Raw genomic sequence first — 11394 nt, forward strand, 5'->3', positions numbered from 1 at the left:
TATAGTGAACACAAATAGCATTTCAGATTACAAATGCATATTTATTAGATATAACACTTGTAACTAAAGCTACACATATCTGTCTTCCTCAGACAAAGTTTATATTGCATGAAATTTTATTTTTTATGAAATTTTCTTTCCTTTTTTTTTCAAATCCCAAATTTTTACATAGCATTAATATTGCCTCTCTCCCTCCTCCCACCAAAGTACCTTCTATTTATATTCTCCATGCTAGTAATGTTGAGAATTATGGGTGTTCATCACAACAATCAAGTGCTTTGCTAACTAACAATTTTAATTTTGCAACATCACTTAGCAACTCACACAAGAAAAACTTTAAATTTCTCTTTAATTAGTTATTTTAGTTATTGTATCTTACCATTATGGTAATACTCATCACATGACAACTCAAGCTAAGATTGGTATATTTAAAAGCTAAAAGCCTTTATATTGCAGCTACTAAACCAACTCCTATCACCCAAGCCCTTCAATCACTAGAGTGAAAAGTTATCATGGAAATTACAATGGAAGTTGAATATTAGTATTGATGCAAAAAGACACTTGTAATCTAGTATCCTTGTCTCTAAATAAAAAAGCTACAGGGTGCAATTAGGTATTTCACATAAAGATGAATATGATGGTACAATTTAAAAGTATAAAGGTGAACTTGTTGCAAAGAGTTTCAATTAACAAGAGAATTTTGATTACTTTTAGACTTTTAGTCTAGTAGTTAACCTAGTTATAATTTGGGTTGTCCTTACTATTGCTCTTTCAAAATGTTGACATATTTACTAAATTGATGTGAAAAACTAGTCCCACACACTTTTTTTGTTTAAGCTTTCAGCCTACTAAGTATAACACATCTCTTTTTATTCAAATGGTCAATTTTCATTTTTCAAATACCTTTTAAAAAGGTTTTCTATTCAAAATTACGTATTGTTCATTTCTCCATTGCATTGGGGGAATACATAGGACAACGGATCAAGATCAGTCAGGTCCAATTATTTGAAAACCTATTTTTCTCTCATTTTCTAATAAACAAAATAAAAATTGCAGAATAAAATGAAAATCAAATTTTCAGATAATTTAGGGTAACCATTTCTAACCTCCCCTCCTACCAAATCTACCATTTCCATCATCTATCTTAAACCTTCCTACCCCTTCACAACTCCCATTAAATCTACTAAATAATAATTAAACAAATGAATTATAATTTTGTAAGGATTCCAATGTCTATTACACTTCAATACACATGAAATTATTATGTGGTTTAGGACTATTTAGTCTTGACTACTCAAATTTTTACACGTGTCAAAAATTCTTATATGTCATGTTATTATTGGACAGGACCATGGTGATCTTAAATCATGCAAAAAGTTCTTTGAATACACCATACACACATTGCAATATGAAGTGGACGTGACACTTATTACATTACAATATTTTATTATATTATTTTTTGGTAGATTTTAGTTATACTAGAATTGTGATATGATGCAATCACAAATAATGTCGCAATGACAATATTTGACATTTTTTATTTTTTACTTTAGTGGCAACAATCCGCATAAGTGTATTTTTGCTTAAGTGAGGTTAAGGAGATTGGAGTGAATCTTGTACAAAAAGCACTCTTAGGGGCAATACAATTTGGCTTACATGAACATTGGTCCACTTAAGTTTAAGCAAATTATACAAATTTAAAGTGAAAATTAGACTAAAAGCATATCATTTCAAACCTTAAAATTGCTTAAGTAATAGGCAAATAGCTTAAGCAAAATTTACTTCACTTAAGCGGGGGTGATTTGTCTTAAGCAAAAATTAAACAAAAAGCATACATTATTCAGACCTTTGAAAATCGCTTAAGTAGGAGAAATGACTTAAGCGAATATTGAACAGAGGCTACTATTTAGTAGTTTATGTAAAATGGCTTAAGCAAATACAAAGTTGCTTAAACAAATCCTAAACCTTCAAATACCCTAAGAGTCACGACATTCTTGTTACATCGAGACATTTCTTGCTATAGCAAAAATCTCAGACGAATATGCATTATGATTTCTGTAAAATCTCGCTACAGCGAGACTGTACCCAGAAAATACCCTTTCTCTATTGCCCTTTCGCTATAGTGAGAACGCAACAGAATCATACCATTCGCCCATGACATTCTCACTACAGGGAGAATCTCCTTGCTACAGCGGAAATATCATTGCAGTACACACTTAACTTACATTTCCAATCTAAACACAAGTCCACATTCATCTTTCAATCATAATATACAAATATGTACGCATCCACATATATTTACACATATACACATCACCACACAAGTTAAATGCTTATTTAAACATCAATTTACATATTTATATTAATAATCAAATAGTTTACAAAACACAGAGCGTTACATTCATCAATATCCCTCCACATACTCAAGTCAAGGTAAGGAGAGCATTGTTTTATCGTTCTATTAAAATGTTTATTTTGTGCTCATTGGAGCACTATTATATAAGGATGTTTATGAAAGTATATGTTTGAAATATATTATGCATGAATGATAGCTGAGAATATACATGTTTGATTGTCTGGATTGATTGACTATGATATGTTCACATGAAATATGTGATGAGTGATCATGATGTGATAACATAAATAGTTGTGGTTGTGATAAATTATGATATTGGCTTGAAGAACATGATTTTTGAAACTATATTTTGATGGTGAGAGTGAGATAGACTTAGTCTGAAAGTGCTTTATTAAGCACGATCTTGTAAGTAAAGAAGGAAATGATTTTAGAATGACTATTAGTGTGAATGGAATAAATTTAGTGTAAATAGTTACAAAGATACACTAGAGGTATAGAGTCCAAAGACGATGAGAAATCTAAGAAAAATATAGAGTGGTGAGTGACATTTGCATATGTGTACACACTCTTTCTGAGAACAAATGCATTACTTGGCCTTACACTCATTTCCTGACTAGATTCCTGATTATATCTTTGGTAAGGGCCCAACTATTGTATACGTTGTATGTGTGTGCATGGGCTAACCAGCGACTATTTACTTAGTTGAGTAAGACCTCAAGAAATGCTGGAGACATTAATATTTGTGATCACAGTACATTGGGAGTGTGTATTGGCAAGAGAAATTTGATAACATATGATAAATTGTTGAGTTGTGTATATGTGAATATGTTTGTAATGTGAATGGATTGTGAAAATGTATATATATTTTCTTTATATTACAACTATGATTCTGTGATGTAATGATTTGTAAATGATAGAATAGATGCTTATCCTTACTAACATTTTCAAGAAACTAGGATGATGGTGCCTAAAAAAATAATTAGATTAATAGACAGTTTTGTACATAAGAGACCCTATTTTATGGATAAAGGTGGAATATAAAATAAATGTTAAAGATATGCTTCATTTTTTTAGTTATAAAACATGAGCACTAAAGTGTAGAATGAAAGCCAAGAGTTGGGTTAGAAGAAGTATGAGAATTTTGGAGTGAGAATTTTGGAGTAAATATCATGAGAGGACAACTTTCGAAGTTAGAAAACAATACTTCAAAAAGCGAAGGAAAGATGGTACAATTATATCGTGTAGATATGTTTATTGTAAATAGGGCCTTCAAAGGGAGATAAATGAGATTCACAAGTTGTTAAACATATATTTAAGACTAGAACTAATTATTATGCAAGAATTGTAGTGTCTTTGGGGAAGAAAAGAAAATTCCTTATACATGAATTTGTAGAAGATCATAATCATTCATTACAACTTAAGAAGACAACTCACATACTTGCTTCACATTATAAGATAATCGAGGTTCAAAATTATGAGATTGAAATGACTCAAAAATTTAGTATGCACCAAAAGTCATCATATCAACTTGTCACCACATTTGCAGGCCATAGAGCGAACATATGATACATTACGTTGGATGCAAAGAATTACTTGAAAGCAAAAAGACAAAGAAGTATGGTTTATGTATAAGTTGGTTGTGTAATGCAATATTTTCACGACAGTTAGTAGAGAATCCACCATTCTTTCATGCATACTAGATGGATGTGAATGAACAAATAACAAATGTTTTTTTAGATTGATGCAAAGATGGTATTAGATTATGCATATTTTGGTGAAATTGTTTATTTAGACACTACATATTGCACTAATCACACAAATATGTCTCCTTCATTGTTCTCAAGTTTTGACCATTACAGAGGTGTTATGATATTTGGTGTAACTTTGTTGTGTGATGAAATGACATAATCTTTTAAATGGTTGTTTGAACATTCTTAGAAGCACACAATAAAAAAAATTCGTAACTATATTTACTAATCAAGATTAAGTCATGACTAAGGTACTTATGGAAGACACATCATGCTTCATGCACATGACACTTGATGTAAAATGGGATAAAATACCTTGGTAATTTGATAAGGGTGGAAGTCATTTTTAAGAGACTTCAAAAAATGCATGTATGACATTAAGCCAGCTTGTACCAACATCATTTAGGAATACAATGTTCTTGACAATAATTGGATGAACTCAATATATGCCATAAAGAAAAAATGACCATCATGTTACATGAAGGGAGGTTTCACACTTGGGATGTGAAAGTACTCAATTAAGTAAAAATTTAAATTCTGATTTCAAAACTTGTATGAAGTTTGGTGTTGGTATTAAACAATTTTTTTACATACTTCGAGTATGTTATTGAAGACAAGTGTTATAATAAACTAATTTGTGAGTATGAGTCCTATGATAAATTAGCAATATTGAGATATGAGATGTCTCTCATATTAATACAAATGGGCAAAATTTAAGCACATTTTATTTAACTTATTCCAACAATAATTTACTTCATTCTTGGCATGTTGCATTTCAAAAATGATTGAATCTCCCCTTATATTTGAATATGTTATCACTATAGTCAACCAACGTAAATCATGGAAATATTATTTGAACATACCTCAAAGTCTATATCTTGCAATAGTAAAAAATTTGAAATATTTGGTATACTTTGTTTACATGCATTCAAGGTTTTTAAATCAAAAGATGTCAAGGTTGTTTATGAAAAATACATCAGTAAAAGATGGTTATTTTAATGTCAGAGGAATAGGGGTTGATGGGATACTAAACTTGCTACCGCACGACGATACTAATAACTAACTTCTAAAATGATTAAACTCAGAAGAAGTATCTAGTTTAGAAGAAAACACTCACTTAGTTGATGAAAGTATAAATGTTGTGTGTCACCAAATCACACACCTTCTATTATGAGTACAAAATATTGAGACTCACACTTATCACCTAAATTGGTGGTCAATGTGTTAGATTTTTTTAACATTAATATTAATATTTATATTAATTTGTGGATTAACATCATTAAATTATTATGGTTATATTGTTATTAATTATGACGTAAAATAAATGTGTATAATAATAATAATTATTATTATATAGATTTTGTAATTGGGCTCTTAGTATGAATAGTACGTGATGGGTTGAACTATTCTATGTGCCCAGTGAGAGGTTCCTGTTCTCATTTGATTAGGCTTATATAACTGTTGCCCCATTAGACATTACTAGTGTGGGATAATAGCAATCAGATAAGAGAGTAGTACACGCTCATTCAAAACAAGGATTGCTTATGACTCATGGTTCTCATCGGGATTGCTTATGACTCGTGAGTTCTCATCAGGTACGCGTTTAACGTAATTATTCAATTATATATAGTTGGAATTGTATTGAGTTGTTATGATGTGTATTATATATAATTGTGTTATCTTTAATAATTATATTTAAAATTCCTGCAAATGGTATCAGAGCCAACTTAATACACATCATAATTTTCCAACTTTGAGCAACCAAAATGCTATAATTTTATGTATGGATTTGGAAAATAATTTAGGTTTTTTTTTTCTTCTTATATTCATAAATATCATATCCAAAAATTGTTAATTTCCATCGGGTATGTTAAGAGAATTTCCCAATTTATTAATTTTTTGAAACTATAAACCCTAAAATCGTTTCCTTTCAAATTCTCTCATCAAGGCAAAGGTATATTTAAAATTGATTAAGGGCTTTTGTTAATAAATTGAACACGAACATAATCTAATAATTAATTCATTATTTCGTTCAATTTTAGATTGAGAATTTATTCTTTCTTTCATTTTGCGTTCGTCATTGCCTTATTTTTACAAAGAACGTAGTGGACCCTACTCGTTGAAAGAAACTGTTTGGGTTGCTTGAATTTTCAATTACTTTGAATCCTCCATGGCTGCGCGGGTTTTAGCCTTTGAAACTCTCTTTTGTTGTTCAAAATACACCTTTTGTAACAATATGAATTGGTACTTTAGAATGTAAGATTGAACTGGATCGAGTTTCTGAATTTGTTGGACCCGTTTTGCAGCTGATGAGTTTTTTTTTGAAGTGTATGAAGCCCCCTCGCATGGCTGAGAGAGCGTCGAGTGGAGGATTATTTTGATATTAAATTTTTTGGACAATTTTCATAATTTTTTGGGCACTGTAAATATTTTTTAATTAATTAACTCGTGCCTAAATTAATTAAATAATTATTGTATTGATGGAATATGATCCAATTTTTTTATATACATGATTATACTAATATTTGATATTTATGACCTTTTTTTGTATACTATTCACTCTCTTTTTGAATGTCATATATGTTAAAAAAATAATAATTTAGTTTTATATAAATTATTTGATGCATTTTTGGTATAATTATGATTTCATGCATAATATACATATTTAAATTAATTCTGAATGCATGATTGTTCTATATAAATGTCATCCTACCTATCGTGAGACCATTTATACATGACTTGTGTAAATTATATAATTATATATTGCATTAATAATAATTATATCCTATCGATGTATTGTTATTAATGTGATTTGAAAATACTATGCAATTGTGTTTTGCTTATGTCAATTTTGTACTGATACCCTATCGGTGTTAGGATTTTTGTGACATGAAATTTTGTGCATTGTATTCGTCTTTCTTATTCATTGTGATCCGGGACCCTTAGGCAGGATCATAGTAAGTAAGAAATTTTGTGATGGGCATATTATTGTTGCACTTGAGCTAATTGCGCATATTAAACTTTGTTGTTTCCCATATCAGTGTCTATGCCTACCTCGGTGAAAACTTTGAACAGGACCAATTATGAGGACTGAGTTGACTCTGTTAAATTGTTTCTTGCCATTTTCTAATGTGAATGTTGCCCTTATTGAGAATAAGTCTAAAGTTTGTATACCTGAATCTTCCGCTGCAGTTATAGTCAAACATGTTAATTGGGCTCATTCTAAAAAAATATGTCTAGTAATTATGAAGTTCATTATAGACAATGTTCTTGAGATGAGTAGTACTAAGAAGTAAGTTTAGTCACAATATCTGTTGCCGATAAATTAGTGACAAATTTTTTGGCAAAAATTGGCGCAAAATTGTGAAATCTTAATAGTGCCTCTAGGTAAGAAACTTAAGGAATTTGATAAGACGGATAAAGGTTACTATCTTTTATTGTTCATAAAATCAATTAGCAGTTTCTTTGTAGAATATTGTGTAAACTCTAGGGGTTCTAGATTTTATTGTCCAACTTATACTACTAGAGTTGTTGAGTCACATGATATAAGTATCTTATAATGTATGATATCACTACTCCTTCGAGTATGGTTTTCTGCATTGTTAAGATATTTATAGTTCGTGTTAGTTTATTTTGTCATCTTGTTATGGCCATATATTGTTGATTAATTTAGAATAATAAAATATTTTGATTTATGTTGTCCAAGTGGGAGATAAATTGTTGAATATTTTGTGTGGACTAACATAAATCAAATTTTGTTATAACTTGAATTTAATTATAGAATAATAAAATCCATTTATGGTTTGAAGTAAGTTTCTAGACAGTGGTACTTGAAGTTTGACCAAGTGGTCACTTCTATTGGCTTCAAGGAAAATGCTTGAGATCTGTACATTTACTTGAAGATGAGTGGGAGCAATTTTATCATCTTTGTCGTACATGTTGATGATATCTTTGAATAAGACAAAGAATATATTGAGTAAACATTTTGATATAAAAGACCTTGATGATGCTTATGTTATTCTAGGCATCCAGATATGTTGTGATAGGTCTTGTGTTACTCTTAGATTGTCTCAAAAAGGGTACATTGATAGGATCCTTAAAAGGTTTAATATGTATTCTTGCTCCCTATGTGTCGCGCCTATTCAAAGGGGTGAGAAACTCTCTAATTTTTTGGTGTCCTCATGATGATAGAGAGTTGTTTGAAATGGAGAAAGTTTCATACGCTTCCGCTGTTGGGAGTTTGATGTATGCTTAAGTTTGTACTCATCCCGATATTGCTTATATTGTTAATGCTTTGGATAGGTACTTGAGCAACCCATGTTTAGGTCATTGGAAAGCCGTGAAGAAGGTCTTGAGATATTTGCAGGGAACCAAATATTACATGTTGACCTATGCGAAGTCTGATCAACTTCAGGTCATTGGATACTCCAATTTTGTAGGTTGCCCTGACAACCGTAAGTTTACTTCAGGCTTTATTTTTATGATGGCGGGAGGAACTGTATCTTGAAAAAGTGTCAAATAGATAGTTATAGCTACTTCTACTATGAAAACAAAGTATGTCGCTTGTTATGAGGCTACACGCTAGGCTATGTGACTAAAGAATTTGATTTATGGCTTCCGCATTATTAACAGTATATTTAGGCCACTTGTGATTTATTGCGACAATACTGCTGCTATACTTCTCTCTTAGAATAATAAGAGTTCTACTCGTTTGAAACACTTTGATCTAAAGTATTTGTTTGTTAGAGAAAAAGTACTTAAGTTTTAGACTCAAATTGTGTACATTGCTACAAAGAACATGTTCGCATATCCACTAACCAAAGGCTTAACCATTGGAGCTTTTTAGAATCATGTAGCTCATATGAGTCTGATTAAGTCTTTTGATATTTTGGATTAGTGGGAGTTAAATTTTGTATTTGTTTGTTGACATTATTATCTAATTTTTTTTATGAGATATATATTTTGTTGACGTCACTTTTATGACAATCTTTTTATACTTGGACCTTTGTGGAAATGATATTTATGTTTCCTTCATCTATATTGTGATTGGAATATAAGTTGCTTGTAGTATGTAATGTATATCCCTATCGGATATAATTGTATACTATAGAGATCTTACTATTTCTTTGGTGATAATTAATAACTTGTTACGACAACATAGTTTGGGGACTTAGTAATTTAATAATGCTATCCAAGTGGGAGAATGTTAGATTTTTTTAACATTAATATTAATATTTATATTAATTTATGGATTAGCATTATTAAATTATTATGGTTATATTGTTATTAATTATGACGTAAAATAAATGTGTATAATAATAATAATAATTATTATATAGATTTTGTAATTGGGCTCTTAGTGTGAATAGTACGTGATGGGTTGAACTATTCTATGTGCCCAGTGAGAGGTTCCTGCTCTCATCTGATTAGGCTTATATAACTGTTGCCCCATTAGACAGTTACTAGTGTGGGATAATAGCAATCAGATAAGAGAGTAGTACACGCTCACTCAAAACAAGGATTGCTTATGACTCGTGGGTTCTCATCAGGTACGCGTTTAACGTAATTATTCAATTATATATAGTTGGAATTGTATTGAGTTGTTATGATGTGTATTATATATAATTGTGTTATCTTTAATAATTATATTTAAAATTCTTGCACAATGATGGTACACAACTAAAAGATTTCAAGTAATGACCAAGCATAAAGAAGAATAAGTATAGACAATCCAAAAGTTGGATTGAACTACAAGGGAAAGGGAGAAATAATGCTCCAATGAAAGGTCAATCACAAACCCAACATTCTAAGGTATATATATCAATCCTTTTACCAATGAACAAGTCAATTTTTGCATCCTTATTAACCATGTGATTTGTATTTGGTCAATATTTTAGGAATACCAACTCACACCTTTTGAAATCTATGATGTACATTGTTCACCACCTCTATTTTATCATCATCCTTGCACTTTCAACAACCAAATTAGTTTAACACATTGTTGACCATAAGTTTATTAAACTTCATGATACAATTTCAAATATTTTCTTACTTCATTCTATTTTGTTTTTTTTGTGAATTTATGATTTTTTTATAAGAACCTTTGAATGACATAACTAATTTAATCATTGATCAACCTTAATATCATTTTGTACCTTGTCGCTTATGTTTAATTTTGGTTATATTACTCTAATAATGTTAAAGTTGTCAATGTATATTATAACATTATCTTATGTATTTATTCTATTTGTTCACCTTCTATTAAATTTGCATTATTCTCTTAAGCGCGTCAAATTTTGCTTAAGCCATTTTACATATATTGCTAAACATTAGTCTTTGTCCAATATTCGCTTAAAGCATTTTTTTCTCGCTTAAGCAAATTTGAAAGGTCTAAAAATGTATGTTCTCTATCCAATTTTTGCTTAAGTCAAATCATCCAACTTAAGCGAAGTAAATTTTGCTTAAGCTACTTGTTTATCGCTTAAGTGATTTAAACATATGAAATGATATACTTTCTATCCAATTTTTGCTTCAGATTTGTATAATTTGCTTAAGCAATTATTGTATTCGCTTAAGTCAAATTGTTTTTCTCCTTAAGTGCTTTCTATACAAAATTTGCTCCAATTTTTCTAACCTCATTTAAGCAGATTGTTATTGCTTAAGCAAAAAAGTAAAAAATCGGTTTAGCAAGTCAAAATTTACTTAAGTAAAAAAAGAATTAAACTCTCTAATTCTCGTACAAATTAAAGATGATCTTAATTCTATTGTGACCACGTCATGTATTTTTGTGTAATTTGAAATGCTATATATAATTATTTATATTATCTTATTATTCTTATTTTTCTTTGCGTAACTTCTTATTGTATAAATATTTTTTATATGTTGATTCTAATATAATATTTAAAGAAAAGTTTTAATTAATTTCAATAGTTTTTGAAACAAAATAAGCTTTTGACAACATTTAAAATTTTTTAATGGTGTTATAACATGTTAAGACAAAAATAAAAGTTAAATAAATAAATTGATTTATAAAAAGAAAAATTTAATAAATAAAAAATATAATTAGAGGAACAAATAATAAATTTTGCCAAAACAATATTTATTGAAAAAAATATTTTCTTTAATTTAAATTATAACTATTAAATTGTGTATAAGTTACAAGGTATCATTAATAAAAAAATTTAAGTAAATGATTTAAAATAAATTATACGACTTTTTTAAATTAAATAAAATTTAAAAAAATAATTTTATTATTAATAATGCATCTTATTGTAATAAAGAAGACTACTT

The sequence above is a fragment of the Abrus precatorius genome, unplaced genomic scaffold (genome assembly GCF_003935025.1).
Source record: "Abrus precatorius isolate BTA unplaced genomic scaffold, Abrus_2018 Scaffold8, whole genome shotgun sequence".
In the NCBI taxonomy this organism is placed as follows: domain Eukaryota; kingdom Viridiplantae; phylum Streptophyta; class Magnoliopsida; order Fabales; family Fabaceae; genus Abrus; species Abrus precatorius.